This window comes from Moschus berezovskii, chromosome 1 (genome assembly GCF_049115385.1).
Source record: "Moschus berezovskii isolate FMDL1 chromosome 1, NW_MosBer_1.0, whole genome shotgun sequence".
NCBI classification, from domain to species: domain Eukaryota; kingdom Metazoa; phylum Chordata; class Mammalia; order Artiodactyla; family Moschidae; genus Moschus; species Moschus berezovskii.
In genome coordinates, this window is record NC_142460.1 from 80623749 (window position 1) to 80650453 (window position 26705).

The 26705-nt window shown below is 36.9% G+C and overlaps 1 protein-coding gene across 21 annotated transcripts in view; it reads right to left on the reverse strand.

Moving 5' to 3' along the window:
* ZBTB20 (zinc finger and BTB domain containing 20) overlaps positions 1 to 26705 on the reverse strand; it is an 891891-nt gene that overhangs the window by 467558 nt on the left and 397628 nt on the right. For 6 of the 21 annotated variants that reach the window (XM_055430361.2, XM_055430955.2, XM_055430809.2 and 3 more), the window contains exon 1: positions 8119 to 9062. The exons of the other annotated variants lie outside the window; for them this stretch is intronic. The gene's annotated coding sequence lies outside the window, so the exon portion shown is untranslated. Of the gene's footprint in view, positions 1 to 8118; positions 9063 to 26705 lie in introns of those variants that run through there. 21 annotated transcript variants of the gene reach the window in all.

Consider the following 26705-nt stretch of genomic DNA (forward strand, 5'->3'; position numbering starts at 1 on the left):
GATTTTTTAATTTTATCTTCATTTAACTAAAATAAATAAGACAGACCTTTTCATAATAGCATTTAAATAAGTAAACTTTACATGCAGCACTTTGATGGTACGTCAAACATTAAGCAAGGCAATTTCAGGTATTAGTATTTATTATATTGGAATGTATATACCAATTCATATGAATCATATTTATATATATATTCTACACATAATAGGCTTATATTCATTGCACACAGGGTTTTTCTATCTTATTGTTGTTATTGCCATTGTCAATGGATATCATTTATCTGTCATGCTCAAAGAACTCTTCTAGGCACTACACAAACTTACCATGCAATGAGGCCATCATTGCCCCATTGTCTGTTTAAGGACTTAGCCACAAGAAATAATGTATCCATGATTATGTAATTTGCAAATAGTGGAGGAATAACCAAATTTATGGCTGTGCAACTACAAAGTCTACATTCTTTTCACTGTACATTTCTGCCTTTCAAACTGAGGCAAGCCTACTATTTTATAAAGTTAACATGTTGTCAAGATTCCACACAAATGAATTTTTCTAATATATTGTTTTTCTATTGTGCAATCTTTCTCTTAAAATCATTTACACTTCTACTAAACATCTACACTGATGTTCACGGGCTTTTTCTTGCAAATTGTAAATCAATTCAAAATATGTATTTAAGCACCTAACATGTGGCACTGCGAGGCTAGATATTTTTGTTCACCATCATGTTAAAATACAGATATTGACAATATAGAAGTCTCTCCTTGAAGATACCTCATTAGATCAAGTTATGTTTCTAATCTTTTTCATTCACTGATGGTATAAAAAATACAGTACTATGTGAAAAACATTAGGGCTTTGGATTTAAAGTTCCTTTAATTAAACAAACCTAGTTAGCCACAAATTGTTGAAACAAAATCTGTAACAGGAAGGGCATTTAAGGCAGATTTAAACATCATTTCTATCTAGAAACAGAAAATTAGTCTGCATAATGTCATTTATCTACTGAATTATATTATAATTTTCAGCCATAAATCCAGATTCTTAATGTGTGTCGCAAAGATGATATCTCTGTCCCACCCTCAGTAAGCAGTGTGTTTTGAGTTGTTTTGTCAGTAGTGACAATGCAGATGCACTGGACCAAATATGTTTTCAGCAAGTTTCCCTGGCAATGAAAATAACTGCAATAGTAATAGTAGTCAGCATGATAATAATGACAGCACTTACTGAATACTACATGATGTACCAAGAACTGTGATTAGCACTTTATATGCATTATCTTACTCATTTCTCAAAATACCTTGTGAGGTATATACTGTTAATAATCCAGTTTGACAGAGAAGGACACCAAGGTCCTCATCTGGCACAGAGAGGCCAGATGACTCGCCCAAGGTCACACAGGCTGAGAAGCAGCAGTCAGTGAACCTGACTGTCACACCTCTGCTAGGTGAGGGTGACAGCAGGTGCTATGTGTTTGTCAGGAGAACACTCATATATGCTCTTCCAGCTACACTAACTCCAGTTGGGACCCAGCTGGTATGTAATACCAAATCTGAAGAGAGCTAACAGGAGTTAAAGTTTGAGTTGCTTCTATTCCTATTGCCTGCTAATTAAAATGTTCCCTTCTGAGAAGACAGTGGCTGGCTGGCATATCCCTGGAACATAATACATGTTCAGAAAATTTCTTATGAACATTAACAATGGTTTCTCTCAAGTGATGAGTTAACCAATGATTTCCACTACTCCCTTTTTTTAAAAAACATATAGGTTGTCTTATTGTCTAGAATATTTTCATCATGGATACATATTGGGTGATCACACTTGGATCACACCTTTGTGATCAGGTGAAAAATTAGAAGTTTACTTTAAAAAATAGTTTTGTTTTGTTTTACTGTTGTGTTGTCAACCTAAGTTAAAACCTGAATCCCTCTGGGAAACCTGTCCTGTTGCCTAGGCTCTGATCTCTTCTAGGGTAGTACTGCATCCTTCATAGAACCTTATCAAGGCAAATACTATTATTAATCGTTTGTCATCTTTACTTTGTTCGCTTGCAGATTGACCTTAACTCTTAGACCCCTGGGTGTCTGGAGTGCCTAGCACTCAGATCTTAAACAACAAAAACAAAACCCAGGAAACAACACACAAGTAAGCAAAAAGATGGGAAAGAAGGGTCTTTCATTTAACCATGCACACATATTGATCCTTATAGTGTGCTTGGTTTTCCCCTTACATTATGCACAGAGCCCTATGAAAAAAAGCTTCCCACAATAAGTAGAGTACTGGATTGACTAGTCTGTTCCCCAAAGAAGTCTACAAATGCATCAAGAAATAGATATATTTATACACACACGCACACACACAGATATACACATTATGAAATAACATGAATATATTTGTAAGTCATGGAGGGTGCAGCAGGCAATATCTTTAAAATGAATCATATTATACTTACATTACTTTACATTTTACATTTAGTAATTTTATTCCCCTTCTAACCCTAATACATTATATACCCTAATACAGATTTCGGGAAAGTAGAAACTTTATTCATCACTCTATCCCTAAAGTTCCCAGGAGAAAGCATGGCACTAAATACATAGCAAATATATGTTGAAGAGAAAGGAAGGAAAAGAAAAAAGATATGGAAGGTCTCACAGTATTTCTCATATTTTGTTCTGGAAATAATAAAGGGGGAGAATGTCTCCAGTACTTTTCCAGGAAAACATGAATCATCAATGAAACTGCAAGTTCTATCCTGTTCCTCAGACCAGCTACCAGATTCCTTTATGCATAAAATGTCTCTTCTAGCCTGTTGATACCAATTCCTGGCACTAATGAGACTTTGGAGCAGGGTACTAGGCAGGATCACTCAAGTTCCTCCATATTTTGCCCTACCTGCCAACAAGGGAGGCTAGGCTCCAACATTTCCTATAGGTCAGCTGAGGCCTTAGATGAGGCAGTAGAAAAGGACACGCAAGTCTTCATAACGTCAGATGCATTTACTTACACATCCCTCTCCTCCTCTCAAAAGGAATCCCAGTATCAAATCACTGATCGACGAGAAAAATGGAATTAGTAGGTCCCCACGATACCTCCCATTTCAGTACCGGGGGATGCAGTCTATTGCTGAGGGAAAGAAGGAGGAACCGACAATGGTTTCTTGCATTTTGCAGCTTCCAAGTTGTAGCAGGGTTTATTATATAAAATTTCTATCAAGTGTAAATTCATACTTATATAATACAATGGAAATCTTCAGCTTTACTCAAAAGAATATTATGTGCAATTCATACTTATCCTAGTACAGAGAAGATAATATCTTGGTAGTAATAAATTATCCTAGAATATGCATTTTTTCAGACAATGGATGGAGTTGTTCTTTTTCATCTTTGTATCTCTACTACCCAGATGCAACACACCTGACTTAGCACATAGCAGTTTTCAGTAACTGATAGTTAAAAATTTTAAGAACATCTTCCTTTAATGGTGAGATATGACTTGAAGGGGTCAAACAAATGCAGAATGTTTTTCTAAGCTTGATCTTCCCAGTCTCACGAACAGGCCATCCATCATTGCTTAATATGCCTTAGTGTTTTGTTTTGGTCTGTGTTATATATAATTAGCTCTCATCAACTGTAGAGTGGAAATTCTACCATTTTATACTCATATACTAGAAATTTTAAAGTCACAATCTTGAAAGAGTGGTTTTCAAACTTTAGTGTATGTAACTAACCTTGGTAACTTCCTAAATTGCGGATCCTCAGACCCTAATCTCAGAGCTTCTAATTCAGAAATTCTGGAATAGGGTCTAGGGATCTTCATTTTGACAAACACCCTAGGTAATTCTGATACAGGTGGTCCTTGGACTACTTACTATGGATTGTGCTACAAAGGAAATGTGAAAAAAAAAAAAAAAAACTTTATGCTTCACTTTTTCAATATGGAGAAAAGACAGACCCATTCAATGTGACTTAACCACCAAAATTGCCATAAAAGGCCAGGTAGTTTGCTAAGATTTTTGAAAATGAACCAAGGAAGGACGCAAAGACAAGAAACATTCAATTCAAGCCAGAAAAGGTTCTTTTTAAAACTTCACAAAGACTGACAGTGTACTTCAAGTAAAAGTAGGAAAAAAATGGCAGAAGTACAGCAACATTTCAATAACAATTTAGGAAAGCAAAGTTGATTCAAGGGGTTTATTTGATAAAATGTGTTTTAATGGCTATTATAAAAGTGAATGCCTTCTAGATTTTTGATTTATTGTTAAACTATATATATATACATATATTTATATAAAATAATTATTAAAATTTCTCCTGAAATCCCTATTTTTTCCACAAAATCTTGGTCTTGCCAACATAACTACACTAATTGAAGCTTCCCCTTCCTCCTCCCAAGAAAACTTCTCACTTGGGATTGAAAAGAGATTACTATATTCTATTCCTCTACAGGTGCCTCACAGAAGTATAACTGCTGATTCTGCTCTGAACTCTTCAGTTCAGTTCAGTTCAGTTGCTCAGTCGTGTCCGACTCTCCGTGACCCCATGAATCACAGCACGCCAGGCCTCCCTGTCCATTACCAACTCCCGGAGTTCACTCAAACTCATGTCCACAGAGTCGGTGATGTCATCCAGCCATCTCACTTTCGTTCGTCCCCTTCTCCTCCCGCCCCCAACCTTTCCCAGCATCAGAGTCTTTTCCAGTGTCTCTGACCTCTAGGTAGCCTATAATTATTTTCAGTGGAAGCTCCATTAGGACTGAGTTCTCTAAATATTCAGAGTCTGTCATTCTTCAAGAACCTTAGCAATGAATGATGGAGATTTTTAAATTATTCTTATGAATGTTATAAATTGCATAACTTGTCATGGTTTTCTCTTTGACTTGACTGCATGCAAGTTTAAAGGAAAATGTATAGCACTTCATCGAATGTAGTTTGTGTACCAACTTCACTCTTGACTCTATTTTTATATCTTTGCCCTTGTTTATTGTTTCTTTTCATTTTTTGCCTTTCTTATCTACTTTTACTTCATGTATTTCACTGTACTACTTGCATCTTTTCCTTTCTCAGTCATTTTAATTCCCTTTTTGGAACTAGATGGTAGAAATAAATGAGAAAAACAAAACAAAGAGTACGTGCATCTCTGTGTGTATTTATATATGTGTGTGTGTGAAAGTTGCTCAGTTGTGTCCAACTCTTTGTGACCCTATGGACTGCAGCCTGCCAGGCTCCTCTGTCCATGGAATTTTCCAGACCAGAATACTGGAGTGAGTAGCCGATACCTTCTCCATGGGAACTTCCCAACCCAGGAATCAAACCGAGGTCTCCTGCACTGCATGCAGATTCTTTACCAACTGAGCTACCAGGGAAGCCCATATATATATATATAAAACACCTAAAATATAAAATAAAAACTAGCCCTTTGAAATAATGGAAGTATTTTATAGTCTTTGGGCTAATAAATTCGTTTATTTGCAGGACTGCAATATAGAGAGGCATAAAATTAAAATTACTACTATGAGAATATACATGTGCATTTGAACATAGGTATTTTTGGCCCAGATTGTTAATTCTGACATCCTTCAGTTTTGAAAGCCAACTATAGCTGTGTTAAAATCTGTGTGTTCAGTCTTTTAGACTGACTGTATTAAAAAAAACAAAAAGAAACAACCAATTCCTAGGTTTAATCAGCCTAACAAGGTGTGTAATTTATATTTTTTCTTTAAAAAATTATAAATGCATGCACACAAATATATATGTATAATTATTTACTCATATGAATCCTCCATACATATATATGTATATAATTTAAAATCTTCAGTGAAACTCTTTAGTCCTTTGCCTCTACTGTTACTTTCTTAAATAATTTTCATTAAGCAACAAACAGTGATAAGTCATTTCAACAATGAAAGCCTCTATTCAAAATGGGTTTAGTCTATTTTCTGTATTTCCTCTGATAATGATCCAGCTAGTCTCAGACTGATTCTACTAACAACTCAGGTAAGTTAGAAGAACTCTAATTGGGCACTGGACATCTTAACAATGACACTCATCTTAATTTGTCCTTATCTAACCACTTTGGACTGAAATATTATTGTGTTGAGACCCAAATATGATTTTTGTTATATTAATTTCTGGATCTCATATCCTTCCAGATAGCAAAAGAATATAGCACCATGCAGTAATAATGCCAAGTTGCCCTTGTTTTTTAAATCCCCCCCCATCATGGGCACCAATAGTTGATTGATACTTGGAATACATCACAGTTGGATTACAGATATGCTCTTTAGTCTGACCTCCACTTGTCTCTGGCAACTCATTTGTAGACAGTCCAGAAGCTAGCAGCTGGATTTCATTTTTATTCTAGCAGTCACCATTTTATAATGTTTCCTCAGTTCACTGTGAGTTTCACTATTGATAAGTCAATCCAAAACTCTAAGAGGCATTTAAACAGAGTGAGTTAAATCAAAGGAAAAATATTACCATTAACTTGCCATAGGTTCATGTCACTCAACTACATTTTGCCATTGACTCCCCATATATCAAAATGGTATAATGATACAATTCTCTCACAGAAGAACTAATGAAATACTTAGCAAAAGTAAGTGGTTACGAAGCACTTTTTAAAACAAAAGTGCTGTATTTTTTTTTTTTTTTAAATCTTGTACAGAACTCTGGTTCAGTTTCTGAGCCTTTCCAAGTCCTCATAATTCTGTGGTATTCATAATAAAGCAGGCAGATGGTTTAGTCTCTGAACATATGCTTTAAATGCCCCCTTTGCTATTTGAAAATAATGGACCAAATTGTGCCCTCAAATAGTCACAAGAAACTTTAAGGGGGCTGCCTCTTGAAATTTGAGGACAGAATGTTATCCAGTGGGAATTAAACCTTTAAAAAATACACTTTCTAAACTTTCTTCTGAGCTCTATTCTACATATTAAGAGAAGACATTTTTTAAAAAAAATAGATATAGTAAGGGAAATATGTAGCTAGCACAATATTGCATGGTTCGGGAGTAGATTAGAAGGTAAAATAAAAGTTAAATATTTACATTTTAAAATTCTGATTGTATAAAAACTTATGATAGTTATCTGATTTAATTTTTGAGTGATTGCCAGACTTTCTACTTTTATTATTATTACTATTATTCTTACTATCTTGTAGATGTTTTATTGTTAAAGCACTTTGCAATTATTAGTTAATTTAGTTTAAATTATGTTTATGTCTTTGCTTTAAATCCATGTTATTCATAGTTACTACAATCCTCAAATGCTATTTCGCCAGCCAGTTACTCTCATTTCAAAAAGTTTGTTGTCGATGAAAGCACATATTCCAGGTTTTCATAGAATATGAAATTCAGTGGATATATGTGTTTTGATAATGTTGTTCACTTAACCCAGCTGTATTAGCAATATACCTGTTTCTTAATGTCAGTATTTTACACATACAATGAGCCTTCATTTCCACACTCATGTTTTTATGTATTTAAATGTTGTTTTGAAAAAGTCTCTAACCTAGTCTCACTTATCTTAAAATGTCCACGAAACTCAGTAGTCTGATTAACGCTTCAGATAAAAAGACCACATAGTTGACAATAAGGACACTCTGGTTATTACAGAAGCCCGAAGTTTAAGTAACTATTCTGGAACTGTAATGTCCCTTTAGAAATTCTGAACAAGGACTAACTTGGTTCTAATATAAAACACAGTTTACTCTTAAAAGTAAAAGCAATAGTTGTACCAAACATGTTTGGGATGCTCTTAAGACAGATCATAATTAATAATATTGAGAATAACTGAAGAGTCTTAAATCAAGTGATAATTTTATACAAATATCCACAAATATCTGAGCAAAGTTTATAACTATTATTGGGGCAAAGCATTAACATACTCTTCTGCTGATAAAGACACAAAGTAACTCTGAGAAACCTCCCTCCTCATTTCTCTAACTTTCACAATAAATGCAGCACCGAAACTAAACTCTCAGTCAAGGCAGAAATACGCCGAGCAGTATTTCAATAAACAACAAATTGATTTTTAAAAAGCCACCAGATTAAACATTTCCCATATTTTCCCCTTGCTTCCCCTTGTTGTTTCACTTTCCATGCACACATAATCGCACTTACCTGCACAAGTCTGAAACATCAGTCTAGGTAATTTTTTTGAAATGTACTCTGTACCGATGCATTTTTCTGTGTTTCTTTCTAACCCTCGGGAATGTTAAGAATTTAGGAAGAGAGCCACAGCTTAAGAGAGCAATTATTTGCCAGTAAATACTCAATTTGCTTGTCCTGTGATTTTTCTTCTAACTTGCATATTCAATAATCCGTCCCTGATTGCGTCACAAGCACAAAAAGTCTTTTCTCCAAAGGAGAACACTTTCGCCAATCAACCTTCAGCCATGCCAGGGCACAGCTCGTCAGGGTGATTTGTTAGCTTTAATTAATAATTCCTCACGCTGGCCATTTTAACAAATAACGCAGTGAGCCTGGGACGCTAGATGGCTATGATTCAGGCCGATAAAACTACAGTGGAAAGAGGTAGGGAGGGTGTGTGTGTGGGGAATTCAGACGCCGTTTATAAACAGCTCTAATCATACTCTTTCGGTTTACAATATAGAGGACATCTCTGCTGAATTACCACGTTATGTCCACCAATTTGTATTCAGATGGGAGCCATATGTTCCTCTACTTTATCTGCTAAGGCCCCCTCAGTGCCAACACAGTCATCGGGCAGACAACATTTACAAAAGAGGTCTCTAGCCTCCAGATTGCAAAAGTTTACTGCAGGGTGAAGTTGAGAAATCAGACATATACAGCACTTCTCAGTGAGCTTGTGTAACAGTCTAGAAACACAGAGGTGAGAATTATTGAATGTCAGATTTGCTGTCACCCCAGCTGCCTGATACTGGGCATTTCATTTACCCTTTTTTTTTAAAAATCTCATACCTCAAAACAGTTAATAATAATGGCTGACTTATTCATGCGTTCCACAAACATTTATTGAGTCCTAACAATATGCCAAGCACTGTATTAAAAGGTGAGAACTTTTTTTGAAAGTAAAATTTGATTTTTCTAGTTAACTGAAACAATCCATGGGTTTATTATGTAACATACAGATAATGTGCTTGACCAAAGTCACCAAACAGGCAGTGTGTGAATGAAACTAAGGATTCAAAATACTGTATGGTCCAGTCAAACAATCAATAATTGACAGACACTTGTATCCATGACAAAAATGATGCTCAAAGTAAAAACAAAGAATAAGAAAAGGTGAAAAAAAAGAGTTTTTTAAAAAATTAGAAAATTTCCCTCAAAGTGACTAGAACATTCAGAGATATATCAATATGTTTATAAGGAATGTTAAAAGGTTCATAAGCACTTGAAGACTATTCAAAGATATAGGACATTCTATTCATGCCCTGATCTAATACGTGTGTGACTGAAAGTTCATCAGTTTATTGGATATATATTTACTGAGCACCCTACTCAACTCTAGGAACTGAATAATACTATGTATCGAGAGATAAATAAAACACAGTTTTTGTCTTCAAGAAGCTCACAATTTAGCCACCAGACTCAAAAAAGGAAAATCTAAACATAAAACTACAATACAATATAGCAAAAGGAATGACATAAATATGCATAAATGTATGAGGCAGGGCTTCTAGAAGTGATCCATGGACTGTTTTGAAAGGTAGAGGAATAATATCATTGGTAGAGGAATATTCTAAGCAGAGCAAACCTTTGAACCCTTTCTAAAACTTTCATTAGAATTAGATTCCCAGTTATATAGAAAATATGATATTTAAAGCATGATAAAGTCAGGTACATAATCATAAAACATTTCAGGACTTTAAAATCTATTTCTTAAGAAAAAAGATTCCCTATATTGTAATATCTTGACATCATCAGAAAAGTAAGCAGTGCCTCCATAACTGGTACAAATAGTGACTGTGTATGTCATTCTTAAGTTCAGTGTGTTTCAGTTGTCTTACGCAAATAGGAAGCATTCCCAACATATACTGACTCTGTTTTTTCCAGCCACTTCTCTTCTTTTACTACGTGCAAACTTATATACAATTTCTGTTTTCATTGTACCATAAGAGAAATCATATCTGTATGGCTAATAAAGGAGGGGAAAAACCTATTTCCATTTAGTGGTCACACTTATAACTCTAACCAGAGAGTTGACGCTATACGGTACTAAGGCAGGAGATGTTGAAGAAAAGAAACGATACCCCAATACCGAAAAAGCTCTTTCAGAGCTAGGAAATGCTCCTGAAAATTGCATAGAGTACTTAATGACATTAAACACTTTGTTTTATACTAAACTCAATAGTGAGACAGCCACCAGAATATCGTATTTACCATAAATCATTAACAGCTAGCCAATTTGGAGAACTGATATAATTTATTAATTTATTCAGTACATATGTATGGAAATCCTGATATCTACCAAGTGCTTACCAGTTATTGTTTGATTTTTATTTCTTCATTAATTATATATAATAAGTTTACCATTTATTGAGTGCTTACTATATGTGAACTGATCTAACGATTTTACATATATTATCTCATTTTATCCTCATAATATAATGAAGTAGGTACTATTACCATCTCCATTTAATAGGTTATGAAACTCACAAGTGGTAAATCTGGATATTCATTATGTGGATTCATTCTAAATAATGAGACCAGTGCCACTCATACTCAGGCATCATCAGTTTCATTACTTGATAGTTACTTGGTGACTTATAATATTTATGTCATTACTTTTAATCTAGAAAAATTAGGGTAGTTTTGAGGTTAATTTAAGAATTAAGCTAAACTCCTATATTTAATGAGAGACATGTCTCAAAATAAGACTGGAAAATAATAACTTATTGTGCCAATAGGCTAGCACTGGGAGACAAACTGACAGCTAGCTCGAGTTAGGTATGTTTTAGATGATGGAAACTAGCACTACATCACATGCTATGACAGTCCCCTTCTCCCTTATTAAAACTTCTCAGAGTCTCAGAAGGTAATTCAGAATCTTTTACACCTTTACAAGAAGAATGAGACAATAGTCTAAAAAGTGAGAGGAAGACTTTGAGTCAGAAAGGCTCGGGTTTGAATCCTAGCTTGGCCACTTACTAGGTGTATGCCATCTATCAAATTAATTAGGTTCTTTGAGGCTTAAATCTCTTATCTCTAAAATGATTTGTTGTGAAAATTAAAGGAGATAATTTACCTAGGATACAAAGCATAGAAATTAGCCCAGAATAGGTGTACAATATATGGTGTTTGAAGCGTTCAGAGCTAAAGTTTATCACATACAACTAAAGTTTACTGTTTCAGAATCAAATGATACATGTGATATCTAAGTCTGCCTTAGACAATACATGTAAATAAGACTTAGCTAAAGCAAAGTGGACTTGGTAGTCTGGTAGAAATCCCTTTGAGAATGTTAATAATATAGCTGAAATGGTGATGCTTAAGAAAACGGAAAAGTAAAGTGAAAGTCTCAGTTGTGTCCAACTCTTTGTGACTCAATGGACCATACAGTCCATGGAATTCTCCAGGCCAGAATACTGAAGCAGCTGTTCCCTTCTCCAGGGGATCTTCCCAACCCAGGGATCAAACCCAGGTCTCCTGCATTGAAGGTGGATTCTTTATCAGCTGAGCTGCCAGAGAAGAGCTGACCCACAAAATAGAGATAGATAACACAAGAATTTACCAGTTAATTATAGAAAAAAAACACCTTAATTTTCCTAGTGATTAATACAATGCTACATTTTATTTCATGGAGATGTAAAACTTATTTGAAACTCACTGGGAGAGTACAGAACTCAGTATAATCATAAGCTCTCCTCTGACCAACCTGATGCCACTGTTTACTACCTACCAGTTAACTACCAGCATTCTCCAACTCCAGGCACCCTGATGCCCTTTCCACATACTTTCTTCTCACTTGACCTTGATTTAGTCCAACCATCTCCAGTATTGTATAGCTCAAGTGAGCTAAAGTGTAGAGCAAATATTAACACTTACTGATAGTGATGAAGCTGGTCGTAGGTGAAATGGGGTATTATTTCACAGAAGGGGTCATTGAGGGGCTTCAAGAAGGCTCTTCTCATTTACTTGAATGGGTAAGTAACATTTCTCCTTTGAGGATTCCTTTGGGATAAGCGACTGCCTGGATCTTCTATTATTGGTTCTTATTCGATGGCTTTTAGCTGAGATCATCAGATAGGGAAATCAGCAGATCAATTAATAAGTATAGGAACTTTCTGAGCCACAGTAGCCTGAGTGAAATATCCTGAGTCAGAGCTTTCTAGAATCTGTTTATTTCTCAGCTGGAACTCCTAACTGGTAGAATGTAGACGCATAGAAGGGACTTCCCTGGTTGCTCAGATGGGAATGAATCAGTCTGCAATGCAGGAGACCAGGGTTCCATCCCTGGGTCAGGAAGACACCCTGGAGGAGGGCATGGCAACCCACTCCAGTATTGTTGCTTGGAGAATCCTGGACATAGGAGCCTGGTGGGTTACAGTCCATGGGGTTGCAAAGAGTTAGACATGACTGAGCAACTAACTCTCTTTCTCTCTCTCACACACACACAGAAGAATGGAAGATGACTACTTCATGTACTCTTTCTTGGAAAATAGATTTGATAACAACAATTTAGTAAAATTCTGGCCAGACTGGATCTCTACTGCCTAATTCTCCAGTCTTATTTAGGGAAAATTATGACAGGCAGACATTATTATCTGGGAAAGATTGAAGGTGGGAGGAGAAGGGGAATGACAGAGAATGAGATGGTTGGATGGCATAACCAACTCAATGGACATGAGTTTGAGTAAACTCTGGGAGTTGGTGATGGACAGGGAGGTCTGATATGCTGCAGTCCATGGGGTCACAAAGAGTCAGACACGACTGAGCAACTGAAATGAACTGAGACATTACTATAGAAACATTTCAAAACTGATACTATTTTGTATATTTCTACATCATTTTCCCAAATAAATTCCGTATACTTTATGGTTTCCAAACATGCATTTTTGCATATGTACATAAATACCTAATATCTAACTGCTTTACTAAGTGATAACTAGATAATAAAGGAGGGGAAAGGTGATTTAATTCCAGTTTCAAATTTAGAATTCTGTTGAAACAAGAATTTTAGAAATATTCATAAATTGTTAAGTGGTAGTCAATATATTTGGCTGTGTTAGGTTGAGGTTAAAACCTTGAATTTCTCAAAAGGTCCTTGTCACTTGAAGCATTACTTTTTCAATGACAGTCTCCAACCTTCACAAGTGTGAAAACTGGGATTCCCTGAAGGAGAAAAATATTTCTTGTCAGAAAACTCGTCATGGCTAGTTCACAAAGGGAAGGAGTCCAAGATCTTATCAGCTTTCCTGTGACTTCACTATGTGATTTGCTACAAGTCATTAATATCCCCTTGCATGTCAGTTTCCTTCTCTTTACCTGTGATACAAAAATATTATCAAGATAATGTGGAGAAAATATTTTGATCATCTCATAGAGCATATGCTAAAGCCCTATATCTCAGAGTATCCAAATGATACTACCAGTATCAAGTGAAGAGAAGGACATTAACACCCTATATCATCTTAAATAACCTATTTAGCATCTCAGCTTTTTGCTTTTTTTATGCTATAAAATGAGCATAGTCATGTTTACACTTTTATCAAATAATATATTAGAAAAGAAAAACTTGCCTAATCTATGAAAACTTTTCAACAAAATTTCATATAATGTAAAAAAAAAAGGACCAAAATAATCAAGTCACTAAAACTGATTTTCAAATATATTAGAGGAATTGATTTTAAAATATCAAGGCATAAGATGAAGTAAATATTTCTAAGCATATTCATATATTTATTAAGGAAGACTCTTTCTAAAATAGAAAGCAATACTGCCTTTTATTTGAATGGCTGGCTGCATTCTAGGATGGATCTAAGATCTTAGTAACAAGAAAGCCGAATCAGGGAAAGTAATTTTTAGCAGACTGTTGAATGATATATAAAGTAAAATATATTCACTAATAGGTCGCAGAAATCTTAGACAAGCTTTTAGAACAAGAACTGCTTAAGCAGCTTTTTGTATTTGGCAAAGTCATGTTCCTGCACTGTCCTCTCACAACCTCCTCCCACTTCTCAATTTTTGTTCTATAATGCCAGGTGGGAGTAATGAAAAAAGGGTGGGGCAAAACAAACAGAGGCAGTCACTGTGGCAGGAGCCATTCCAAAGATCAAACAGCCACTTTGGCTCTGGCTGCCAGAACTGGAACCACAGTGGGTGGCTCATCAGCATGATGCCCTGAGAACCACATGGGCCTCTCCTGGTAGGTCAGCACCTGGAAGTACAGGCGCCCCATCCTGCCATGTAGAAGTGCCTGCTAAGAACTGAATGGGCACCTTTCCTTACCCACTCACAGCAATGGATTTCAACACAATTCTGTACTTCCATTATGTTCACTGAAAAACCTCAGTGTGATAGACGCTATACAAAAGCATAATTCTGTTCTACTAATTTCATATCTACTACTAATTTCAGTACAGGGAACTCAGATTTTCTTATACTAGTGGGTAGATCCTTGGCGAAGTGGTAGACAAGATAATCTACTATTTTAATCAATATATTGCTTTAACTTTAATATCTGTCTTGAAAAAAATAATACATTAATACCTCTATATACCCAGCCATCTCATATTCATCTATAACTATATGATTTAACATGGTCAATAACCCAGATAAAAGAAAATACAGAGTCCTTAAGAAACTAAAACAAACAAAGATGTCATAAAGCACACATAATTGTTCAAATTTATCTTTATTCATCAGTGAGTCTTTAACTTGGAGCCTGTATATTCTTCCTTAATACCCAGGAGCATCAGTTATGCTGATCTTTCAGGGTCTTTCATTCATGTTACATGGAAAGATGGGCTACTTCCCTTCAGAAGAAAGCACAATGAGAACTGTAAGAAATAACCGCTCTGCGCCTTAGAATGAAGAGGAAACAGGAGGTGAGGGACCAAGTATTTAAGGTTAAGAACTACCCAGAGTTTGCAAACATACATATAATTGTGTCCAACAGATATCAGAGTGATAGAGCTCTGCACAGAAATATTTACATTTGCTCTGGTTTGAACTATATTCCCTCAAAATTCATACGCTGAAGTTCTAACCCCCAATAATTCAGAATGTGAATTTATTAGAAATAAGGTCACTGTAGATATAATTAACTAAGATGAGGTCATACTGGAGTAGACTGGAACCCTAATCCAATTTGATTGGTGTCTTTATAAAGGGGGATTTTGGACACAGACGTGAACATGGGGAGAACACTGCCTGAGGATGACGGCAGAGATGAGAGAGATGCTCCTACGAGTCAAAGAACACCAAAGATTGTCAGCAAACAATCAGAAGTTAGGTAAGAGGGGTGGTACAGGTTCCTTCTCAGAACCCTCAGAAAAAAGCAACCCTGCTGATTTTACTCAACAGAACTCTGACACTTTTGTTGTTTAAGGCATCCTGTTTGCGGTACTTTGTTACAGCCCTAGGAAACTAGTACAGTAATGATTATCACAGAATAATTATGGAAAGGTTAACTCACGTTTGCAACACTTTGAGAAGGTTGAAAAATATAAGATTCACTTCAGAAAAAGTGCCATTGATATGCTTTAAATAGACAAACTCTTTCATGTTTGATGACCAGTATACATGAAACATACAGTTTTCAATTTCTGCTAATGCATTGAGATATTGCCACCTTTACTAACAAGACAAAGGGATATGTGCTCTACAGAAGACATTAAAGAGTCCCCAGCCCCGAAGAGAAGCATGTTGGTTAACAAGGCAGATACATTTGAATTTATTTTTCTTATTACACAGCCCAATGAGGTTGGAATGGTTACCAAGAGAAATTATTGGTAGAGAAGAGGCTGGCTATTTAGAAGAGATCAATTAAGAAATGCGATTTGAGTCTAGGTCAAAACTAGGAGACATTTGTCCAATGAGAAGTTACAGATAATTTTAAGTATGAGGAATACAGGGGCAAAGTAAGAGGACTGAGGCAAAGCAAAAGAAAGAAGGAAGGGGTGGAACAATAGTGGAGGAAAATGAGAGAAGTAGCCGGTATTGAGAGCAAGACAATCTGAACTAGGCAGAGAAAAATGATAAAAAAGTCTTATAGATGTTAAGAAAGACAAGAGAGGGTAGCATTCCTGTGTTCTGAACAAAGAGTTAAAAACATCTAGTGCAAGAATTAAGCTCTCTTTAAAAGTAGTGCTCTGAATGCTTTTGTGTGAAAAAGAAAGACTGTAGTCTTATTTTTCTTTAAAGATTCAATAGTGGAATGGAAACTTTTTTTCCTTTAAGTGTAAGCTAAGCAGTTATGGCAGGTAGGTCAAGGAAGAAATACTTCATGGAACAGGAAGCCATAACTTTATACAATGTGTTCTCTGGAGAAGTTACAAAAAAATGTACAAAATAGTTCCACAAAGTTTGTTTGTTTTGTTAAGTAGCTTTAAAATCCTACCTCTCCTAATTGTTCTTAACATTTTATTCAGCCAATTATCAACTTAATCTAGGGAAAGAAAAATCAACTTGACTTTTTGACAGCCAAGCCAATCCAACTGGAAAATTCTAATCCTACAAGAATAGGGCACAGGGAAAACTCTGCCTAGCAACATTTTCAATTGTCAACAAAAATTCATGATATTATAATCATCTTTTTCTTCCTTTCCCAAACTCATTTCCTCTAAAGAAATTAATGATGGTGCAATGAGATTCTTGGGTAAAATCAAAAAGTGAAGAGAGTCATTCAGTTTTTAAGGTAACAGGAAGTTCTTATTGGAGATGGTCAAATTATAACCTTTTTATATCCTTCATAGAAGCTAGAGATGGCCTTGTCCATGTCTCTAACATAACTCAGTTGTATCACTAAAGAGAAGAATTACAATTTAATTTCATCTATTTTCTATGCTAAATAACGCACAAATCAATTTATTTGTTTTATTTATTCATTGAGGAAAATTTTAGCTTAAATGATGACATTCAAGTAGGGAGCTAAAATGTCAAAAATGAAAGATTAAAAAAAACCACAGGTATTTCTTTTTCTTTCTATTGATTTCTAAATTAGTTCTGCTATAGAAACACCTTCTGCTAAGGACTACAGCTTCTGGTGGATGGGAAATAATGCTCTCAAAACTGAGCTAGTAGTAAAGTGAATACATTCACATCAATGGAAATGAGAAGGGAATGAGGAAAGGGATACTGTTATAGCAGTATTTTGACCCTAACTCAAAATAATGCTTGTTTTAACCTTTCTCCTCTGAAGAGGAGTAATCGAATAAAGAAAGAAAAAAGAAAGAAGGAGGAAGAGAAGGAGGGAAGGAAAAAAAGAAAACAATGGAGTGATTAAGCATAAGAGCCATAAAGTAAGAAGTTGAGATGGAGAAGGAAATGGCAACCCACTCCAGTATTCTTGCCTGGAGAATCCCAGGAACAGAGGAGCCTGGCAGGCTAATGGGATCACAACAGTTGGACATGACTTAGTGACTAAACCACCGCCATCACCAAGAAGGTGAGAAAGTAGGAAAGAAGGAGAGAAAGACAGAAAACCATTACAGAGGTACTCTCTTATCCCCTTCTCACTGGCTGGCCCTCTAACCTTTTTTGTTTTTATCTACTATCTACTCCAACTCAAATGTTTCAGACACCACTGGGATGGTTGAAAGGGAGTGGGGAAGGAAAATTACTCCCTTTAATTGATGCTCATTTAGGTACCAATATCTGCAATTTAGTGCTGTGATTCATGGGGGTCGCAAAGAGTCGGACACGACTGAGCGACTGAACTGAACTGAGCTGAGTGGGCTGCATTCCATGGGGTCGCTACTAGTCGGACACGACTGAGCGACTTCACTTTCACTTTTCACTTTCACACATTGGAGAAGGAAATGGCAACCCACTCCAGTGTTCTTGCCTGGAGAATCCCAGGGATGGCGAAGCCTGGTCGGCTGCCGTCTATGGGGTCGCACAGAGTCGGACACGACTGAAGCGACTTAGCAGCAGCAGCAGCAGTGCTTTCAAGCTCATTTACCTGCTTTGAGAATAAATAAAATTCATGAATCTCTCCAAGGAGGAAAGAAAGGGCATGTCTACCAAGACATAGAAAGTATGTGTTGCATACTTTTAACGACATACACACACATTCATAGGAAGCACATTTTTATGCATTCTCAAAAGGATCATATAAACTCTAAACTGATCCTTGTATTCTCTAACTATTCATTAGCTCAGTGTAAAGAACTATTGGCTCTAGACTGAATGAAGCCAAAATAAATAGAAGAGGGTAGGGACTTGGAGAAGAGGAAATGGGATATAAAACAGACAAATAACAAACAAACACTTACGTAAAAAATATATTTGTCTCCAAACCAACCCTTAAGCTTCTGACACTTTTCATTAGAACTTAAGATTAATGAACTATTTAATTAACAAAACTGTACAGCAAGATGTACGATATTTTAGTGATTCTGCATGTTTTAAACATTCTTCCCTGTTAATTGTCTTTGATAGTGCACTGACATCTAATACTGTCCTGATTTTTAATATTCACTCTAATAATAACAATAATATTGAAAAGCAATGCTACTTAATATTGTGGATATCAACTTATAGGATTCTTAAGAAATGACATGGAGATTTTGTCACAGATATGTAAAAAATCAAATAAGAATAATAAACTTTTCATCTATTGCCTACTTCAACATTTTAACTAGGCAGCATATGTCTGAGGACACAGCTCATGCCTCAGCTATAATAATGAAAATTATTTATATTCATTTAAAAAATAATATTTTTCATAGTATTTCACATCCTTTAAATGCCTTGTGGTATCTTTATTTCATCTGATTTGGATTTCAATTCTGTTAAGTAAATGGAAGAGATATTATCTTCATTCTACAATGAGGAAACAGGCTCTACGTGATTAACATATCTAACAGGTGGCAAAGCAAAGTTGAGAATTCAGGAACTCTGATAACTTACCTAGTAATTTTCTCTGCTATCCTATACTGCACTCAAAAAATGTTTATTACACATAGTTTATTCAGGCATTTATGTTGTCTTACTTTAGAAATGAGGATGACGATATATAACCTCACTGCTGCTGCTGCTGCTGCTGCTAAGTCACTTCAGTCATGTCCGACTCCGTGTGACCCCATAGACGGAAGCCCACCAGGCTCCCCCGTCCCTGGGATTCTCCAGGCAAGAACACTGGAGTGGTTGCCATTTCCCTCTCCAATGCGTGAAAGTGAAAAGTGAAAGTGAAGTCGCTCAGTCATGTCCAACCCTTAGCGACCCCACGGACTGCAGCCTATCAAGGCTCCTCCATCCATGGGATTTTCTAGGCAGGAGTACTGGAGTGGCTTGCCATTGCCTTCTCCATACAACCTCACTAGGTGCACATATAAGACATTTATTTCCCATGCTGGGATTTCGTAGATGATAGACAGTGAAACAGAAAATATTAGCTATTTTATAGGTGCACAGATATATACTTAAATGTACAGTGCACATGTTGTGGATCGTTTCTAGAAATGGGTACACATATATAGGCATGCCCATGCATATACATGGGTGTGTGGGAATTAAAGGTGTGCTTCAGTTCAGTTCAGTTCAGTTCAGTCGCTCAGTCGTGTCCGACTCTCCGCGACCCCATGAATCACAGCTTGTGCTTTTTACTATTAATCTTGCATTTAGTAGTGGGTGGCACATGTTCACAAATAATTTATAAATCAAATCAACATAAATACATGAATGGCATAGCAGGGAATAATTTGAGAAAAAATATAAATACACATATACCTACCTTCAACTATCCTTCTTATTAGTTGATAAAACTGATTACTTAGATTCATTAAATTAGAGGTAAAAACTGACTTTAAAATATATTAGTATATTTTTAATCTTCCTTTATAATTAGAATCCAAAATTTAGTTGTTAAAGTTTTACAGTTTGAGTGGGCTTATATTCCCTGTTTTCACTTGGGAAATTAGTTTTTTAGCTGGGAAATTCTACTTCCTATTTTTTAATTTTAATTTGAGATAGATGGTCCTATTTTAAAACAATAAGATGGTAGATTGCTAGGATGAGTTAATTTAGTCCTTGAAGAAGTGTTAGTGGCTTAGTTGTGCCCAACTCTTTGCAACCACATGGACTGTAGCCCACCAGGCTCCTCTGTTCATGGGATTTTCCAGGCAAGGATACTGGAGTGGGTTGCCATTTCCTTCTCCTTCCTTGAAGAAAGGGTATCAGTTCAGTTCAGTCGCTCAGTCGTGTCCGACTCTTTGCAACCCCATGAATCACAGCAGGCCAGGCCTCCCTTTCCATCACCAACTCCTGGAGTTCACTCAAACTCATGTCCATCGAGTCGGTGATGCCATCCAGCCATCTCATTCTCTGTTTTCCCCTTCTCCTCCTGCCCCCAATCCCTCCAAGAAAGGGTATAACAAATTACAATCTAGTAGATTTACCTGTTTTCAATCTCTTAATGTCCAAAGCAAGCCTTATATCTTAGATATCATAACCCAACTTGAGCAAAATTATGAAATATAGATGAAATTTGTCCCCAGTTTCTACTCCTTATCTTCCTTTGACCTGTTTCCTTTTGACCTGATTATGTTTCCTTCAATCTTATTAAAAAATTTATTTCTGGTGCCTTTTCCCTGGGATGCTAGAAAATCTACTTTATTTTCAGCTGTAATCTGAGATCTTTATTCAACTCAGATCCCTCCTACCACATCCTGAGCCTACCTTGCCAATCCTTCCATTGGAATGCTGCCATGTATGTGACCAATTTCACTTTGCCTTGTGTCATGCCTTAACTCACCAAATCTTAGATGCCAGTGATAGACTTAAGATTTTCCTATTTCCTGGAAAGTTATAACTGCATTTATCTCAGCCCTCCATGTAAACCATCTCTATTAATATGCTAGGAATCCCATTTCAGGTTCATTCAATTTTGGCTTACTTTCCTTTCCCGGTTGGGCTACCACTATGGTTCTAGCATGCTCTGAAGTGTATAAAAGGTTGTCAGTAAACAAATAAACCATAAGACTGAAATGTCACCTGTTATGTCACCATGAACCTGAAATCTTCCAGTCTAGCTCAAGCTCTAATGACCAATATGGCTTTTCATGTGCCCTAGTTGTTTTATTTATCAAGTGAGAAAGAAGTACTCTTCACCATGAGACATATGAGGATAAACATTTAAGTTGTTTTCAGGAGGAAACCTACCAATAGATTCTGTAAGTATTACACTGCTTTTCCTTCTGCTTCTAGAGCCAAAAGGAAAAAGAAAGAATACTCAGTGTACTCCAAAATAAATACTGGAAGTAACTCTTTATTCTAGAATTCATCTGTAGTAGACAAAACAGTTACACCCCAAAGTATCCACTCTCAAAAACCTAGAAACTTGAGTACATGGCAAAATGTTAAATGGGAAAAGGAACTTTGCTGATAAATGTTTTGCTGATTATGGACCTTAAAATAGATATTCAGAAAAACATCTACATCTGCTTTATTGACTATGCCAAAACCTTTGACTGTGTGGATCACAACAAACTGTGGAAAATCTGAAAGAGATGGGAGTACCAGACCATCTGACCTGCCTCTTAAGAAATCTGTATGCAGGTCAGGAAGCAACAGTTAGAACTGGACATGGAACAACAGACTGGTTCCAAATAGAGAAAGGAGTATGTCCAGGTATATTGTCACCCTGCTTATTTAACTTATACGCAGAGTACATCATGAGGAACGCTGGGCTGGAGGAAGCACAAGCTGGAATCAAGATTGCCGGGAGAAATATCAATAACCTCAGATATGCAGATGACACCACCCTTATGGCAGAAAGTGAAGAGGAACTCAAAAGCCTCTTGATGAAAGTGAAAGAGGAGAGTGAAAAGGTTGGCTTGAAGCTCAACATTCAGAAAACAAAGATCATGGCATCTGGTCCCATCACTTCATGGTAAATAGATGTGGAAACAGTGACAGACTTTATATTTGGGGGGCTCCAAAATCACTGCAGATGGTGACTGCAGCCATGAAATTAAAAGACACTTGCTTCTTGGAAGAAAAGTTATGAACAACCTAGGCAGCATTTAAAAAGCAGAGACATTACTTTGTCAACAAAGGTCCATCTAGTCAAGGCTATGGTTTTTCCAGTAGTCATGTATGGTTGTGAGAGCTGGACTACAAAAAAAGCTGAGCACCAAAGAATTGATGCTTTTGAACTGTTGTGTTGGAGAAGACTCTTAGGAGTCGCTTGTACTGCAAAGAGATCCAACCAGACCATCCTAAAGGAAATCAGTCCTGAATATTCATTGGAAGGACTGATGATGAAGCTGAAACTCCAATACTTTGGCCACCTGAGGTGAAGTACTGACTCATTTGAAAAGACCCTGATGTTGGGAAAGATTGAAGGCAGGAGGAGAAGGGGACGACAGAGGATGAGATGGTTGGATGGCATCACCGACTCAATGGACATGAGTTTGAGTGAACTCTGGGAGTTGGCAATGGACAGGGAGGCCTGGTGTGCTGCAGTCCATGGGGCTGCACAGAGTCGGACACGACTGAGTAACTGAACTAAACTGAACTGAACTGACCCTACATTATCCAGTGGGCCCAATCTAATTACCTTAATAGCTGAGAACTTTATTTCCGACTGGAATTTGAAAAAGAGATATGGTATATGGAGAAGACAGAGAGAAGTCAGGGTGATATTGATTTGAAGCACTCTTGCCTAAAAATAAAGGGGCCTGTGTGCAAAAAGCTAAGGATAGCCTCTAGCTGACAAGCCAGCAAAGAAAAGGAGATCTTAGTCACATAACCACAAGGAACTGAATGAGCCTGGAAGCTGCTAAATTTGTAGTCATTTGTTATAGCAGCAATAGAAATGTAGTATACCATTCTAGTTCAATGGCTACTAGATACAATAGCTTAAATTTGTGTGGTAAAGAGTTGGAATGGGAACCAATATTATGAATACAAACAGCTCTTGGCACTACAAACACATTTCCCCCTTGATTTTCCTTCTTTCAGTTATATCCCCAGAGCAAGTGAAATGACAAAGGATTAAAGGAAAGGATCCCAAGGTATGCATGCACAATCACTTCAGTCGTGTCCAGCTCTTTGCGACCCCATGGACTCTATCCGACCAGGCTCCTCTGTCCATGGGGATTCTTCAGGCAAGAATTCTGGGGTGGGTTGCCATTCCTTTCCCTTCTCTAGATAATCTTCCCGACCTGAGTAACCTGCATTACAGGCAGATTGTTTACCACTGAGCCACCTGGGAAACCAATTTAAATGCAGTGTCCTTAACAAGAAGCTTCACAAATATACGTTTTTGTCACAGGCAAGAGTATTATACCAATGGTGCTACAATACTCAGACCAACTAAGTCCGTGTCTCGAAAAAGAAAAAGAAAAATCAGAGGATGGTTCAAAGGATTATAAAGATAAGATGATAATGGCCATTTAAGAGATAAGGAAGACAGAATCCAGGCAAATGTATTCATATGTGTACTGGGGTGTGCTTTCCCCACTACACAAAATGTCTTACAAACATACGCGTAAATAAAATTATTTTGAAAACTATGGTTACATATTGTTTATGGCATCGACAGAGCTATTTCTCAAATGTAGCTTCCAAACAATTTTCTTTCTTATTCACATATTTTTTTTTCCCTTTGGCAATCCAGATTCTGGCCTTGACAGAAGAAAACAATATTGGAGGAAAGGCAGCACTTTCCAGTGATTTTTTAGCATGGAAGATTTAGAGAACTTGACTTTTGTAGGTTTACTCAAGTTCAGAACCTAAAACTTTTTTGCGTTATCACATCATGCTGAAAACAGATACTTCTGTAATCAATCAGAAATGATTCTCACAATAAAGGGGAAAGTCTCAGCAGGTTGTATATAGTCTGCATTATAATTATATCATGGTATGAAATAATACAAATGAAAAAAGAAAGAGAAACAAATAGAGTGATTAAAAGTTCTTGTAGAAACAGGATAAATGCAGTTAATTTTTTTATGTAGAGACAGGAAATAACATGATGTAAAACTTCCTAACACCACATTCTGCAACTTTCCTTTTGTGCTGCCTGAGGTCACAACTGGAAGTGTTGCTCTAATGGCCTGGTTAAGAACTGTGCAGGATGAAGACCATGTGAGAAAAAATACTTTTCTCTTGAACACTACACTGTTTACTATAAGTCCCTGAAAACTTGCTGAAAACTTTGGTCATTTTATAAAGAGTTATCGTAATTGTGAGCAACTTTGAGTCTCAGGTACAGCAAATTAATCCCCATTTTATGTTTGTCCCAATTAAGTCTTTCTAAAGGGGGTGCATAATAATAAATTCTGCCAGCTCTCTTTTTTAAGGGCTATTCAGATACTAAATAAACCAGGAACATTTTAAAATGCAATCTCATAAAAATCTGCTTTGCTTAACCTTCTCTCCCTCTTTAAAAAATAAGAAAGGCATGATGTTCTTTTTTTGTTAATTAATTCACTTTAGACAATTCCTTAAATTTTCATTTTAATAAATTTTTGTGTGGGTGCATTAATTACTTTCAAAGACGTTTTACAACTGTTACCTATTAAAAGCCTTTGTTCGTGAATAAAAAAAAAAAAAACTTCCAACAGGCCCCTCCCTTCTCCATTCTGAGCAGGCCCTCGCTATCAACTGCTGGAGTATGCTCGCTTTGCACCTAGAGCTATAATTATTTTGCTTTAATTTTACAAAACCTTTTGTTCCATTCCCACGAGCCCACCTGATCCTTATATTACACTCGCTCTATTAAAACACTCATGCAGAACAAAGCATGGCTGTACTGATTCATAAGTAACTTTTCTTTTTTCTCAGTAAAATGCCACTGGCTAGGGCTTGGGACATAGTCCTGGGCTTCCCCCTCCTCTGCCAATTTTCATGTGTTAGAGGAAAAAAAAAAATGTTGTTTCAGAGTGTTGTATTCTTCCCAAACGTCCTTTCTTTGTCCTGCTGTTTTTTTAAAGTGTGCTTTAAAAAATATTTTGTTATCCATAGTTTAAATCTGCTTTAATAGAAGTGATACAATGTTAAGGATGGTGGGCATATTAAGGATTGTAATCATGTTGAGATTTCCTTTATTCACATGATTAGGATCTTTTAAAAATCGCTCTTGTTGCCTTCTTTAATTTTCCGTCTCTCCATACTCCACCCATTTTCCTTGAGATCTTGCAACACATGTGGGCTTCTGGCAGAAAAAAAATTGCAGTGACTCATCAAGAGAATTGTTTGTTTGCTCTGAGGAGCACCCTGAGGACCCTCTGGGCTGCACACGGAGCCCTTTGATCCTAGGAAGTTTATTTCTTCCAGATGTTTTCCCCACAGCCACCTTTCTGCAATGTCCCTCTTCATTACATACTGTAAGGAGAAACACTCAGGACCCACGGCTGCAGCATACAGTTCTCCTGAATGGAGTGTGACAGGGAGCTGACATCTGATTGAGCCATTGGATTCTCCTTGCCTTAGGCACAATGACGGAGGAAGGTTAACCCCGAGGAAGGCAGAACTGGGGCTGTTCAGGCAAATCTCCTTAGAATGAAGACAAGAATTATGTGAATTAGACCAAGTCCAATCCAGTCCAGTGTGTGCTCAGCCGTGTCCTACTCTTTGTGACCCTTTGGACTATAGCTGGCCAGGCTCCTCTGTCCATGGAATTCCCCAGGCAAGAATACTGGAGCAGGTTGCCATTTCCTCCTCCAGGAGATCTTCCTGACCCAGAGACCAAACCTGTGTCTCCCACATCTTCTGCACTGAAGGCAGATTCTTTACCCACTGAGCCATCGGGGAAGCACTCCAAAATACACAGATCTGAAGACCACTGTTCATGATCCTAGCCTTATCCAATCTTATAAAATATTAATGCTTGGATCTGTCATGTAAGTTGCCCACTTGTCCAGCCTAAAGTATAAAGAGTGAATAGGAAAGTGAAATCTCTGGACATTTCTTGTATGTTTTTGGTCTGGCTGAATGTGCTGGTAGAAATGGAGGGGGAACAAGGCAGGAGATAAATAACAGGTGCACAGGGAAAAATGGTCTGCTAGGTGAAATAAACACCCTTCCCCACAAATGATAGCCATATCCTGATCCCTGGAACCTGTCTGTTACCTTATGTGAGAAAAAGTACTATGCAGATGTAATTAAGGATTTTAAGATGGGAGACTGTCCTGGATTATCTACATGGGTCCCTAATGCAATAAGATGAATCCTTAGAAAAGGGAGATTTCAGGCAGACACAGGAGAGCCAGTTAATTGACCATGAAAGCAGAGGTTGAAGCGATACAGCCACAAGCCAAGAACTGCTGACAGTCAACAGCGTATGGAAAAGGTAGGGAAACATTCTTTCCTGGAGCCTCCAGAAAGAACAAAGCCCTGCTAACGCCTTGATCTCAGCCTATTGATTCTAATTTTGGACTTCTGGCCTCTGGAATTGTGAGAGAAGTTTCTGATATATTGTATGTAGTAATTTGTTGGGCAGTTGCAGGAAACTAACACACATGGTAACTGCTCTGAGGCTCCAGTGTTTAGCACATTCCTGAAATCATCCAAAGTTTCAAACTGAAGGAATGAAAAATAGGGTGCTAAGACTT